The sequence below is a fragment of the Cervus elaphus genome, chromosome 12 (assembly GCF_910594005.1).
Source record: "Cervus elaphus chromosome 12, mCerEla1.1, whole genome shotgun sequence".
Taxonomy (NCBI): Eukaryota; Metazoa; Chordata; class Mammalia; order Artiodactyla; family Cervidae; genus Cervus; species Cervus elaphus.
In genome coordinates, this window is record NC_057826.1 from 34,115,639 (window position 1) to 34,131,440 (window position 15,802).

General features: G+C 39.7%; 1 protein-coding gene across 3 annotated transcripts in view; it reads right to left on the bottom strand.

Moving 5' to 3' along the window:
• FBXO34 (F-box protein 34) overlaps window positions 1-15,802 on the bottom strand; it is a 70,057-nt gene that overhangs the window by 18,293 nt on the left and 35,962 nt on the right. Inside the window, exon 2 of one of the 3 annotated variants that reach the window (XM_043919772.1) lies at window positions 11,052-11,131. The exons of the other annotated variants lie outside the window; for them this stretch is intronic. The gene's annotated coding sequence lies outside the window, so the exon portion shown is untranslated. The remainder of the gene's footprint in view (window positions 1-11,051; window positions 11,132-15,802) is intronic. 3 annotated transcript variants of the gene reach the window in all.

Genomic DNA, 15,802 nt, shown 5'->3' on the forward strand with positions numbered 1-15,802 from the left:
GGTATAATTCTTGCTTTCCATCCTCAAAGCAGGATCCTACTCGCCAGGCAAGATGGCCCTGTAGCTAATAAACCAATCCATCGGAAAAAGAAAACAAACATCTTTCCTAAACAAAACAGCACCTGAGCTGCAAGGAATGTTTTGTATCTACAAAGCACTTTCATAAGCATCTCACTGAGCCCTCTTTCTGTCCCTCAGCTTATGTGCATGTTGGGGTCTTTGAGCCAGCTGCTCCTTCTTTCTCCCCGATCTCTGCATGTCCACCTATCCCTTTGAGGTCCTCATGTCACCACAAACTTCATATTCCTCAGTGTTTTTGTAGTTCACAGCCTGCAACCACTGTGCTGAAAAGGAGATAAAAGCCCAGAAACTGAAACCTGCTCAAGATCACAGTAGTGATGTAGTCATTACTTCAGAGGTCAACATCTTCTGATATGCTAAAAATTTAAAACATCATATTTTAAGTTATAAAAGATTTAAATAAATAAAGAGGCTCACCGAGTTCTCTTTATGAAAACATTCTTCAATATGTTTTACTTCAGGAACTGACAGTCCCATTTTGTATTAAACCCTTCCCTCCTAGTTTTAAGACAATGTAAAAAAGCTCTGTATCCAAAACATCTTCTACAGTGATTAGCAAAGAACTAAAAATTTCCCAGGGGCAAACCAAAAGCTAACATGCATCACCTGGGAGAGGTGATAGTGCTGAGCCCAGGTCCGCCTAAAAGTAGACACTTTGGTGGTGGTGGTTTAGTCGCTAAGTCATGTGCAACTCTTGCAACCCCATGGACTGTAGCCTACCAGGCTCCTCCATCCATGGGATTCTCCAGGCAAGAATACTGGAGTGGGTTGCCATTTCCTTCTCCAGGGGATCTTCTCGACCCATGGATCGAACCCGGGTCTCCTGCATTGCAGGCAGACTCTTTACCGACTGAGCTACAAGGGAAGACAGCAGACATTTTAAAATCAGCCTATTCAGGACTTCCCTGGTGGTCCAACGCTTAGTAATCAGCCTGCCAATGCAGGGGACACAGGTTTGATTCCTGGTGTGGGAAGATTCCACGTGCCAAGAGGCAACTAAGCCCACACCCCTAGAGCCCATGCTATGCAGCAAGAGAAGCCACCGCAATGAGAAGACCTCACACCACAATGAAGAGTAACCACGAGAGAGCCTGCGTGCAGCGGTAAACACCCAGCACAGCCGCAAATAAATAAATAAAAGTCAACACTTCTTTTTCTTTTAAAAAAAACAAGAAACCTCTACTGAGTGTTGCACACACACTGAGTGTCCTCATGCAGAGTGACATTCACTCTAATTCTTTCTTTTACTGAGCGGAATGTCTGTGTGAGAAAAATATTAAAACACTAACGCATGATTAAACAAAACATTCTTCAGTTCCTGAATTCGCTTGGAAAATAATTATTTAATACCTACAGATATGCTACAATATGTCTGAAACTCTAATTCAAAATGAAAGCCAAACAATGTTAACAAAGGTTTCAGCAGCAGTTCAAATGGCGAAAAAGTAGTGTGTGAGTAACCACAGTATCTTTAAAACATGACAAACACAAAAGAATCTGCAGACTGAATGGCAGCATTTGTATTGCATGTGTCAATTTAGTTTCCAAACTTTATTCAAAGTAACATCAAAACAATACTGAAGTATTGTATACATTATGCATCTATTTTCTCTTGATAGTTATGTAAATCGAGAAGCATACAAAGTTTACTAGTTTTGTTCATGTATATTTAATTACATTATAATGTAAAAAAATTTTCAATTCTACTCATACTGAAGGGCCTCAATAAAGTTCTTCCTTCAGATGGTATTCATACGTTCTTCAAATTTACAAGATACTGCTCCCAAGACCAGAAGTTATACAGTGAAAAAGAGGATGACAACAGCATAGAAAAAACTGTTAATGTATCTGTAAGTATATACCACAGTTATTTGATTAAAACTACAAAAAAGGCTGGTCCATCCTCATCCAGATGGGCAACACTGGTGATGCACTCAAACTGCTACTTTCTAGAGGGGCATAAAGAAAGAGGGCCCCTTCACTTTGAGGATTTTCACCAATCTTAAACCTAAAAAATTCACCTTTGGTGAATTTTCTCCCATTTCACAAGTATAGAACCATTTCTAGTCTCTAATTTGAATGTTCAAGTAATTATTTCTGGGCTTCCCTGGTAGCCCCGTGGATAAGAATCCACCTACCAATGCAGGGGACACAGGTTTGATCCCTGATCTGGGAAGATTCCCATGCCAAGGAGCAACTAAGCCCATGTGCCACAACTACAAAGCCTCGCTCTAGAGCCCAGGAGCGGAAACTACTGAAGCTGGGGCATCTTACAGCCTGTGCTCTGCACCATAAGCAGCCCGCGCACCTCAAGGAAGAGAAACACCCACTTGCCGCAATTAGAGAAAGCCCATGCAAAGCAACAAAGACCCAGCACAGCCAAAAATAAACACAATTTTTTTTAAAGGGTAATTATTTCTCCTTCTATTCAAATCTTACAGTTTGAAAGCTAAGTTGTAGAAGAGATCTTTCAATAATTCACTCAGTATTACTGAGCATGTACTGAGCATATACCAGGAAATATTTCAGAAGTTGCGGGTATAACACTAGGCAAGTACAAAAATCCTCATTCTCATCAAACCTGTGTTCTAGGTGGGAGACATGAATAAAACATATACGATACATAAAGGTAAATATGGAGAGAAATGGAAGCGAGAGGTATATGCATCTTGCACTAGTAATATATTCAGGCATAAAAAAAATGAAGTCGCTCAGTCGTGTCCAACTCTTTGCGACCTGTGGACTGTAGCCTACCAGGCTCCTCCCTCCATGGGATTCTCCCTCCATGAGATTCTCCAGGCAAGAACGCTGGAGTGGGTTGCCATTTCCTTCTCCAATGCATGCATGCATGGTAAGTCGCTTCAGTCATGTCCGACTCTGCGCGACCCCACAGATGGCAGCCCACCAGGCTCCTCTGTCCACAGGATTCTCTAAGCAAGAATACTGGAGTGGGTTGGCATTTCCTTCTCCAAGAAACAATAGGCGCACATACAAAAACTGCACTCAGTTGATGCCAGCAGCATAGGGCACACACACACGCACAGAACTCAAACATCTTTTTTAAAACTTTTAAAAAACACATGTCAAGCACATGCACCATCTGTACTGTTTTCCTGGAAATTTGAAACATTCTGCCCAAGTTAGCTATGATACCTCAGGGCTCCTCAAACAGTTTGGGAACTAACAGTCTAGGCTCCCCACAACCCCAGGGGTAATGGTTAATAAATTAACCAACACACTGCGCAAAGTGGCTAGCCCCCAACCTTTCTGCAGGACTCCAGATTTGTAAACTGACTATTTGAAATCTCTACCTGGATATCTAATAAGCATCTCAAACTTTCCCTTTTTCCTGATATAACAATTAAACTTATGCTTTTGGGGGGGGGGGTCATTATTATCCATACAAAAAATTATTTGGCTAGTCTAAAATGAATTATACTTGGATTTTCCTAAGCTCTTTAATTCTACTCATAAAAGCTAAAAGATTAGATAAAATCAGGGTAGATGTTTCAGGCGACAAATCTCACATCACGATCTGTCTTTTTTCTTCCCACCAACCTTCTTCTCAGATCTTAGCTTTAAACCAATTGTTCAGGAAAATCTCTAAAGACATAGGCCCCAAACAACGTTGTCCCATAGAAAGATCTAAGACAAGGCACTTCAAAATCTAACCACAACATGTTTATACCAAAGATTACCTGTGGCCCCCACCTGGTAGCCGAGTGGTTAAGACTCAGCTCCCACTAAAGGGGTAGCAAATTTGATCCCTAGTCAAGGAACTAAGATCCTGCATGCTATGTAGTGCATCAAATAAAAAGTAAATATCACTTCTAACCTTCACATCCTTTGATTCTCTAGTCCCCTAGACCTTCTCTACCAGTCATCTTCAATGTGGACTAGAGGGTGGAGTGTGGTAATCATATTAATGAGCCTTATTAACAGGAAGCTACTTGATCATCCTCAGGCAGAAAGTAGAGCCCACCAGGATTTGTTTGGAAGTCTTCGTAATGTGATGGAGCCTCTCAACTCCAGATTTCAGATTTTACTTATTCTCCTTTGCAAACTACCTCAGTTGTATTTCGTGCATGCGGAGAATGTTTAGACACACCTTGAGCAGGCCTGCAGTCTCACCTATGAAAAGGTATTTGGATTGTTTTTAAGTCCTTTTGAAAAGTAATGGAGTTGGCTCCTTGTTACTAGGGTGATGACAGCCCTAAAAACAGATATAATTTCCAAATGAAAATTCAAAGCACTCTGTAGCTTTGTTTTTTCAATCAGGAATGAGGTAGGAGGAGCAGCAGAGGCAATTATGGAGTATATTTATAAACATGTAAAGGAGTATGCTTCTTAACTCTGAATAACAAGATTTTAAATTGTTTAATTTACAGGAAAAAATGAAGGGAATAAGAGGACTGAAGAAAATAAACATCTGTTGTTGTTGTTCAGTCGCTAAGTTGTGTCCGACTCTTTGCGACACCACAGACTGTAGCATGACAGGCTTCCCTGTCCTTCACTATCTCCTGGAGTTTGCTCAAACTCATGGCTGTTGAGTGGATGATGCCATCCAACCATCTTTTCCTCTGTTGCCCCCTTTGCCTCCTGGCCTCAATCCTTCCCAGCATGCTAGAGTGTATGTTAACATGTATAGCTCTACACCATCACTGAACTTGGCACTACAGAAATGTCCAGAACAGAGGTTGTCAGATTGGTTTTCAGACTGGTCTGAAAGGGAAGAAAACTCCACTGAAGTACCCAAGAATCAACCAAAGCACCAGTATTATAGCACCAAGCCTAATGCTTCCAAAACATTAGCAGTTTAAAGGAGAGATGCCACATCTTAATAAATCCTTAAAAGAAAATAATATTCCAGCACCTATTCCTGATTCTAAAAAAAAGTTCTTAGCAAACTAGGGAGAGAGTAAAAGTTTATCTTAATAAAAGGAATCTACCAGAAATTTACAGAAAATAGCATACACATTAGCAAAACATTAAAAATATTCCCTCTCAGAATCAAGAATAAAGATGCCAGCCATCATATTACCAAAAAAAAAAAAAAAGATTGAAACATCCAAGGAAAAGACAAAAATCTGTCATTATTTGCACACTACATGTTACAGGGCTTTCAAATTAAACAATCAAATTAAAAGCTATTTGGTTTAGTAGTACAAAAACTTATCAAAGATCAAAATTAAAAACAAAAAACATTTTTAAAAGAATTACCACATGACCCAGCAAGTCAACTCCTCAGTATGTACCCAGAAGAGGTACTTAAAAAAATACCATGCACAAGTTTATAGCAGCACTACACTTGAATAGCCAAAGGGGAAAACAACCCAGATTTCCACCAGTGGATGAATAGATAAATCATAATATAAACAAATAATGGATTATTATTTCATAATTGATATGGGTTCAATCCCTGATCTGGGAAGATCCCACAAGCCACAGAGCCTGTGTGTGCAGGAGTGCCAAGTCGCTTCAGCCACGTCTGACTCTTTGCGACCCTATGAACTTGTAGCCCACCAGGTCCCTCTGTCCATGGGATTCTCTAGGCAAGAACACTAGCGTGGGCTGCCATACCCTCCTCCAGGGGATCTTCCTGACTCAGGGGTCAAACCCAGGTCTCCCGCATTGCAGGCAGATTCTTCACCAGGGGAGCCCCAGCTAAGCCTGCGCCCCACAACTGCTGAGCCTGCGTGCGGCAACTCCTGAAACCACACTCCCGAGAGCCTGTGCTCCATAACAAGAGAAGCCGCTGCCACGAGGGGCCAGTGCACCACAACTAGAGAGCGGCCCCCACGCACCGCAACCAAAGAAAAGCCTGGACTTCCTTGGTGGTCCAGTGGCTAAGAATCTGCTTCCACTCAAGGGAGTGCAGGTTCCATTCCTGGCTGGAGAACTAACATCCTGCACGCCACACGGTAAGGCCAAAATAAAAATTATTTTTTTAAAAAGGTGAACCTTATGGTATGTGATTCTTATCTACATTTAAAAAGTAGATGGAAAAGAACAATCAGTAAGATCTGAGGTGGGAAAAACATAAAAACTCTTTTAAAAAAATATGCTAAGACTACAGTAACCAAAAAAGTATGGAAGGAGATCAGAAACACGTAAGGAGTTCAAGAAAACAGCAATCTAAATGATTAAAGATGCACAGTGAGTGGAAAAGCAGAATGTCTGAATAAACTGAGAAAACCAATTATCTGAGTAAAAAGGTAGATACCTACTACACCATAAAAACATAAAAGTGCCAGACAATAAACTGCAAAATTTAATACTGTCAGTTATGAGAAATGATTTTAAACTATTAGTGGGAAATAATTCCTTACCTAAGCAAAAGACACAAAACACTGAAATACCTGACTAAATACAAATTTTAAGTATCTACTTGGGGCAAACACACCATAAAGTTAAAGACAAGCGAAAGACTGGGAGAATATACACACAAAAGGTTAACTTCCATGACATTAAATAGTTCACCCGGGCCAATGGGGGAGGGACAAAGTGTCACTATTTTAGCAATATTTTAGCATAATGGTGTAAAACAAAAATGAAAAGACTATAGTCTGCAAATACATAGAAAGGTATACAATGCCCAGCAAACTGGATGTTTTGGAAGGTGAGTTAGGGACATGTGTTTTTTCACATCTATTTTCAATGTTGTTTGAATTTCTGACCACAGAATGCTAGTTTTATAATGTCAAAATAATTTTAGAAGGAAAGTCTGAAAGGCAAAACTTGAAGTAGATGAGGGCCACTGAAGGATTTTTTTAAAGGGAAGTATAGCATGGTTGGATTAGTTTTTCTCACAAATCCCTGGAACAGCTTTTCAAAGAATGGCTATGAAAAGCACCAGTTTGGAAATATGACTCGTAATGATTCATTTCTCTATTCAACAAATGCTGAACACTTATTGGGGCTCGGCACTGAGCTAAGCATTGGGACCAATTATAAATGTTGCAAGTTGTCTCAGCAAAAGATCAAGTATGCTAGATATATTATACTTTGTGCCCCGGTATAAGGGATGTAAGGCACCATCTGAAAGGCATCTGTGGATAATATTCTTCTGATACTCCTTATATTACAAGAGGACCAGATATTCCTGATAATATAATCCATTTTTTGACAACTCGAAAAAGCAAAAAGTCCATATCAGCATGTTCCTACAAGTAACTGTCTTGTTTTCAAGATTCTCTGACTTGATAAAGTCCATGTTCTAAAAATCTTTGAATAAAGAAATTTCAAAGCCACCCCTGGTCATTTTCTCCATATCTTTTTTTTTTTTCATTCCTTGGTTTTGTCAAAAGATGACTAAAAAAACAGGACACAATATTAAGAGTTAACCCAAAGGAAAAACATTTTAGTGACTCACATTAGAGATATTTTTAATTGTGATTTAATCTGCATTGGTTTCTTTTTACAGTTGACATGTTCCCATTTTATCACACCCATCTGCTATTGCAACAGCAAGCCAGTTTTAACAAAAGACCATGACTATACATAAAAAATGTTTTAAACTTTCTCATCTTAAAATACATTTTTAAAAAGTGTCCACCAAGTGAAGGGAGGCACGAAAAAAAACAAAAAACTCTGCTGATAACTGACAAACAATTCATCCTACCATTTATCTTGCATGCTCAGTCGCTCTGTGACCCTTTGGACTGTAGCCTGCCAGACTCCTCTGTCCATGGGATTTTTCACGTGAGAATATTGGAGTAGATAGCCATTTCCTCCTCCAGGGATCTTCCCAGCTCAGGGATGGAACCAGCAGCTCCTGCACTGGCAGCTTCATTATCACTGAGCCACTGGAAAAGTCCCACCACTTAGCTTAGGGTACGTCAAAAACACGAGAGGTGTGGCGGCAGCTCCAAGTGATACCACTACCCGAGAGCTAACTGCTTAAGTATTTGGGGCTGAGGCTGCTGGTTAAGCAGACAATCACCATCACCTTGACAAAGTCAACTGCCTGAACGAGCTTTTCTTAAAGGTACCGTAATGCTACCACAATTCTCCCCAAACCATGCCAACAAGGTCCCCCATTTTTATAACTCCTATCTCAAATGCATGCTGTGGGCAATGCCAAGCAAAATGCACGTCAGTTTCTGAGGAAGTGATTATGGCAAGCATGACAGTCAAGACCTAGATACCCCAAGGCAGTTCCAACTTCACAGTATTTTATTGTTTTCACATAAGATGCCTGTTTAAATATGTTAGTCAGGATGGTTTTCACCCTAACTTTATTTTTATTTACTGTTTTACTTTGCCCACGCTGGGTCTCCACTGCATTGCTTGGGCTTTTCTAAATGCTTCATGTGGTCTTAGTTGCTCCGCTACATGTGGAATCTTAGTTTCCCAACCAGGAATTGAACCTGCATCCCCTGCATTAGAAGGTGGATTCTTAACCACTGGACAAGTCCCTCAAGATGATTTAAGTTATACTTGTGAAAGACTTTTTAATAAGAATAAAGTTCAAACCCCAGAAAAAAATCTTTTCAGATTCTTGGTGGTGCATACTCAGTTGTGTCCAACTCTTTGCAACCCTTTGGACTGTAACCTGCCAGGCTCCTCTGTCCATGGGATTTTTCAGGCAAGAATACCAGAGTGGGTTTTCATTTCCTTCTCCCAGGGATCTTTCTGACCCAGGGATGGAACCCGAGTCTCCTGCACAGGCAGAGTCTTTAATGCTGAGCCATCAGAGAAGCCTCAGACTCTCTGTAAAGAACATATAATCATATGGAAAAAACCTGGCCTAATCCCCAAGCCATCCTGAGAAAGAGCAGCATTTCTTCCCAGACCGATCACCAGAAATTACAATGGATTTTAAAAAACAAAAACTCCTTTGCCAAGAGGAGAAGTGGACAACAGAGGATGAGATGGTTGGATGGCATCACTGACTCTATGGACACGAGTCTGAACAAATTCATGGAGACAGTGAAGGACAGGGAAGCCTGGTGTGCTGCAGCTCCTGGGGTCGCAGAGTCAGACCTGGTGACTGAACAACAAATAACAACAACAAAAAACCCCCAGTCAACAGCACATACAAAGTGACTGACCTCTATCTCATAAACAGAGGGGGGAACCCTCTAATTAGAAACACAAAAGACGATGAGGCAAGGAGAAAACACTGAAGACTGAAAAAGGGGGCAATAAGCGGCACTTACCAGAGCCCTTTGAGTAGGAATATGTAACAACTGGCTATTGCTATAACCAGCTTCACAGCTTTGAAAAAGAAGGTTCACCTAGACATCTAATCTAATGTCACATGCAGAGCATCAAATATTTATTCCTTTACATCCCGTCAGATATCTGTTCCTTTTAGCCACAACTGTCACTGCCCTGAGCCACACAAAAAATTTTTAATGTATGTAAATAGCTGCATTCCTTGAATCTAAAAGGAAGTGTCTGAGAGGCCCACAACTCCCTCCTGAGAGATTACAAACAATTTCTTTCACTTTAGTTGCTACACTGGTATCTGAACACCTTTCAACTCTTGCCTTACCCAAAAGGTAACCACCAATAGACAAAGGAGAACTTAATGGACCATGGGGTGGCCTGGTGTAAAATTAATAGTAATGAGAGTCTAACCAACCCAAATACATCAAATCTAATGGGGAGAGGAGGGCACTGAATTTGAGCAGAAGTTAAGAGGGGAGACAAAGTCATAAAATTGGAAGACTCACTACATGAGGGAGCAATAAACGTTTGCCACAGAGTAGATAAGGTGACCAGGTTGCCAGATCCAACCACTTGACGGGCAACTGGAATGGCTACAGAATCTAGGACAATTAGGTACTATGGTTCCAATTCTCTGTAATACCAAACTATATGACCTAAAACTGCCCTGTATTTCTGTATGTCCCCACACATCTATATTAAAAGCTAATAACATCTACTTACAGATGGTTACTTCTTTTTGGAAATGAAAAATATTCCAGAATCAGTAGAATCTTTTCCTGACTGCATTTATGCATGATCTGCAAATCAGGAGGCTGACTAAGCCTACTGAGAACTCCCTTAAATTGCTGAGTCTACTTACCTAATCTTTTTTTTCCCCCAAGAATTAGATGCCAGACTTCTGGGTAAGGATGATGGACTAAACACATAGCTATTCACTGATCCTTCCCAGAACACCAAGGGATTCCTTTTCTTTTCTTTTTTTTTTTAATATGAAAACCCACAGAGATGAAGAGAACTGAAGATTACAGCCACAAATTTTTGAAAGCTGGAAAATAAATGGTTAAGAGGTAAAAGACCCAAAGACCCAAGAAAACTGAATCCTAAGGTAAGCATCACGACTGAGTGACTGAACTGAACTGAAGGTAAGCATCAAGGAATAGGCCTCCAAAAGGCTCAGTGGGGATAAATGGGAAGAATTAATAGAAAATCTTTCTGAAATGCAATTCTCAGATACCCTTCCACTCTCTCAGGCAGGCAGATAAATGCCTTTCCTTCACCCATGCAACACTGAAAATAATCTAAGGAGGTTTATAAATAAACAGGTTTACATGGACTGGAGATCACTAGGTATGGTGAAGACAGTTTAAGCTAACATATGTACTAGATTCCAGTCCCCAGTATGCTGATAAACAAATGTCTAACAACTGGCTGGGGTCTGGGGAGCAGAGGAAGAGGGGGAACAAGGGTAGTTATTTGTAATATTTGCAGCTTACCATAGCTGCTTCAAGCAACCAAACAATGTCACTGAATGCAGAATTCAGAAGAGATGCCTATGACAACATGGTGTTCCCACTCTATAGATAGATGTACATACTCTCAAGAGCATCCACAATTAAAAATGTAATACATAAAGTGGTGAGCTTTTAGAATTTATTAATTTTAATAGAACATTTAATAAGTCTGTATAATCTTTAATAATTGTTGTATGTAGCAACTCACTCACAAAGTTCCTGAAAACAACTGTCTCTGACATGCTAGTACTACCCACTAACCCCAGACCCCTTTGTCAATACCTTTCTCAAAAGACTGACAGCCAGGCCTTCACTTCCAGGCAGTGATTAGAAGAGACGTCTCTTTTTGCCCAGCGATTAGTCTACAAGGAAAAATATAAAAATATTGACAAGTTCTCAAACTATATTTGACCAGCCAGATCATCCTACTTCAATGCTCACAACTGATAAGTCCTACTTGCATGTTCAGAGCTTCCAGTCGGCTTCTTAGGATCCCACTCTTAAATATCAGGAAACAGCCAAGAGTCATTAGACATTCTAGTATAAAAAATAGAAATGGAAATAGAAAAGGCAAGCTGAGAGACCTGGGCAGTCACACAGCACTCTGCACTTTGAAGAGCTCCATGTTAGGTTTGATGCTCTGCTGTTGCTGTCTTAGAATTCTTTAATAATGTTAAACAAGGGCCCCACATTTTCACTCTGTACTCAGCCCTGAAAATTATGTAGCTAGTCCAGACAGAGACTATAATGGCAGAAGAAAATTCTGGGGAGAAAGACATATTAATATTTTCAGAAATATAGCACAAAATATTATAAACAAGAAGAACAGTATTTTTAAAAAAAAGGACAAAAAAGAGAGAATCAGAAAGTGATCACTAGCATACTTCCTTGCTAATTTAAAATGTAAGAGCTGAAATGAAAAACTCAATAGAATAGCATAAGAATTCTGAAAGATGAGTCCAGGAGGTCCAATATCTGAATAATAAGAGTTCAAAAGGAGATAAAAAGGAAAAAGGGAGAAGTCATCAAGAATGTGCCTGTGATGCAGGAGACCTGGGTTCAATCCCTGGGTCAGGAAGATCTCTTGGAGAAGGGAATAGCAACCCACTCCAGTATTCTTGCCTGGAGAATTTCATGGACAGAGGCACCTAGCAGGCTTCAGTCCATGGGAGTCACAAAGAGTCGAACACACATCAACAAAACAGTTCTGTGATTGAAAGGATTCATCAAATGCTCAGCACAATGGATGGAACCAAACTCACACGAAGGTACATTATTGTGCAATTTAAACACTGAGAAACAAAAGAACTGATCACATAAATAATTAGGAACTTAATGACTTCAGCTTCAAGAGCAATGCAGTAAATGTGGAGAAAACTATAAAACAATGAAGTCATGCCTTGAAAATTTGCAAGCTAGAATTCTATACCCAGCCAAACAATCAATTAAAAGTAAGGACAGAGTAAGATGGGTTCAGTCATTCAAAGTCTCCAAGCTGATTAAAAAGCAAACCTTCCCTTTCTCAGGAAGCTATTGGAGAATATGTTCTGACAAAGTAAGACACAAGAAGATATGAGATCTAGAAAACTAGAACTCAACACAAAGAGGAAAAGAGTAACCCTAAGATGCTGGTGAAGGGAAGACTCGGGCTAAGAGGTACACATAAAAACAATGGGCAACCAGTCAATATGGGACCATATCTTCAGGAATATGAGAAGCTAATAGAACACCTTAAGTGTTAGGATTTCCTGAAAGCAAATTTGGGCAAGTTGCAATCTGAACTATAAAAGGCATTAATATAAAAGTAAGCAACAACAAAGAAAAACAGAAATTTCACAAACAACCAAAATTGTATAGAAAAGTAAAAGTGTTCACAGATTGTTAAATGGCTTAACTGTGAATAGCACATTCACTCTTAACTGTGTAAACACTGAACATTGATCTAAGCAGTTATGAACACCTATACCAAGATGGGAAAAGAAAAAAAGCTACCTAGGGATGAGGAAAAAGAACTAAATCTTCATCTGCCATAATGGGAAATAAAGTTAATACCTGAAGCTGAGAAATCAAGAAATCAGAATATAAGAATGCTATTAAGAATGACAAGGTTCAGAACTTGCTACCCCAAAATACAGTGCCTTGGCATAGTGAATATTTCACGCTGAAGAAATTTGAGAAATGACAGGTGCAGGAAGGACTATCTGACCTCTTTGGACTCTGAAGCAGGTCCTAAGACCCTCGTGTGAGAAAGGCCTTCCCTACACCTGGAGGAAAGGAGGATCCTTATTTCTGAAGATGAATAGATAAAGAGAAATTCAAAGTAACTGGCCTTGTTAAGCTTCCCATTTATTAACCTTAGCTCATATTATTTTGTCCTATCACATTCTTCCATGACTTTCTACTCTTTCAAACTCAGTATCAAAATGCTCAGGCCTGGATTTCCCTGGTAGTCCAGTGGTTAAGAACCCACCTGCCAATGTGGGGGACAAGGGTTGATCCCTGTTCCGGGAAAATCCCACATGCCAAGGAGCAACAAGGCCCCTGTGCCACAACTACTAAGCCTGCGCTCTAGAACTCGCATGACTTTACAAGAGAAGACAGTGCAATGAGAAGACAATGTACCACAACGAGAGAGAGGCCCCACTCACTGTAACAAGAGAAAGTCCATGCATAGCAACAGAGACCCAGTACAGCCAAAAATAAATAAATACATATGTGTGTTAGTCACTCAGTCCTACTCTTTGCAACCCCACAGACTGTAGCCCACCAGGCTCCTATATCCATGGAATTCTCTAGACAAGAATACTGGATTGAGTTATCATTTCCTTCTTCAGGGAATCTGCCCAACCTAGGGTTCAAACCTGGGTCTCCCGCATTGCAGGCAGGTTCTTTACTGTCTGAACTACCAGGGACGTCCACAAATAACTACATATACACATTAAAAAAAAAAAAAAATGCTCAGGCCTAACCACTTCTTCAGGTTTTCATTTCCTTATCACACAAAATCTATATTATCAATAAATAAATTTGTATGCTTTTCCTTTGTTAGTATGTCTCTTGTCAGTCCATTTACAGGATCCTAGCTACAGAACCTAGGAGGATAGTAGGAAAAAGAATTTCTACTCCCCTCCAAGAACACACAGGTAAGAATCAGCTATAAGAAATTAAAGCGTTTGCCTCTAGGGAAGAAGTGGGGGATCAAGTGGGAGAACTGCTGCTTTTCAAAACAAGTCTTATAGAGCTACTGAATCATTAAACTATGCACATTTAACACACCGATAGAAAAAATACAAAATAAAAACATGAGAAAAACTAGCACCAAGTTCAGCTTGATTGAGTTCATGATTCTTTTTTTTCAGATTACAAGTTTTCCCAATAAGAAACTGTTCTCCTTTCATTTGTTGTATTTCCCATTTTTCTACAATTGATTACTCATATAATAAAAAGTTAATAATCATCTTACTACTGTCTGATATTCTAAGTCATCTGCAACTCCAATTATTATTTAGGGATATTCCTATATCATATGATACCCAACTTGGCCCAACTCAGGAAAAGGCGGCAGTTATCCTTCACGGAGTTACCACAGCAATATATACCAAATGACTCCCTATCTCACAAAGGGTTTCCCTCCGCAAGCCTACAATTCTGCCAAAACACTACAAAAAGACTTTCCACTTAACCCTGTGAGAAATTCAAATAAAAAACACAACAAACTCTAGAATGTGCCTTTAAGGGGCAACAAATTCAATTTTTTTCATCTCTTTATTACCCTAGACACTAAAAGATTTCAGTACATATAAATTACAATATACAACATTTTATTTAAATACAACTGATAGCATTTAATATTTATTTTTACTCTTTCTTTATATAGCTGTCAGGCTGACCTTAACTAGCTAGCAAAGTTATTATACAGTCAGTTTACAAAACACAGTTCAGATAAGTAAATGCTGTCACATCCTCTTGTGCACCTCCAGATGATGGTAGTCATGGTCAGCACAGGATATTTAAGGAGGAATCTGCTTACCACAGAGAACTGAGCCAATCTGTAGACAGATGTAGTCCAGTCAAAGCAACTACACATGTTTTCACTTATTCCTTTAAGAGTGATTTGATTTGTTTGGATTTGGTATAGAATCATTTCTGGATTTAAAGAAAATGAGACAAGGTTTTACAGCTTGTTATGTTATGTTAGCAGGAGAAGAGGATGACAGAGGACGAGATGGTTGGATGGCATCACTGACTCAATGCACGAGTTTGAGCAAGCTCCGGGAGGCGGTGAAGGACAGGGAGGCCTGGCATTCTGTAGTTCTTGGGGTCGCAGAGAGTTGGACATAATTGAGCGACTGAACAACAAAATGTTGGTAGGCAGGCGGCTGTGAAGGAATTCTAATCTAAAAAGATTCCTTTTGCACTTAAAACTGAGGTGGGACAGGCATACCTGAAGTCATAGTCTATTTACATTTCTCATCTCTGTTTTGCCTAATCATGGCAAAGACTATTTTGTCCTCCTTACTAATTAGTAAACCCTAGCATGGTAATGCGGCCTGTAGGATTATGAACACTCCTCACACACATACCTCTAAAGCCAGTAAAATAAGTCTTTGACATTTAAAAAAAAATTTTTTTTTTCTCAAACTGTCAATAAAAACAAGCTGCTGCCAGAAGAATCTCTTTGTCAAAGTCAAATTAAACTTTGCCAGTACACACAAAGAACATACTTTCAGATGAGTGGCTGTTAACCAACTTAATCTTAGAACACTCAAAACTTCATGTCCACACTACAGTGCTTTAGGTAAATAACACTAATCTCTTCTGGCTTCTAGGTAGCTTACAGCCTTAGTAAAGTTCATTTGGTTTCTTGCTACCTTCATCCATCCCCATCTAACCCTGCCCACCAAAGCAGCTTTTTCTGTCATGTTTTGTTTTTGAAACAGCTTGCTTTTTCCACCCTAGGTTTTCCCAAAATATTTCAGGGTTCTGACAATTCTGCCAGTGACTAAATCTCCTCATGGGAATAGCTGCCTCAT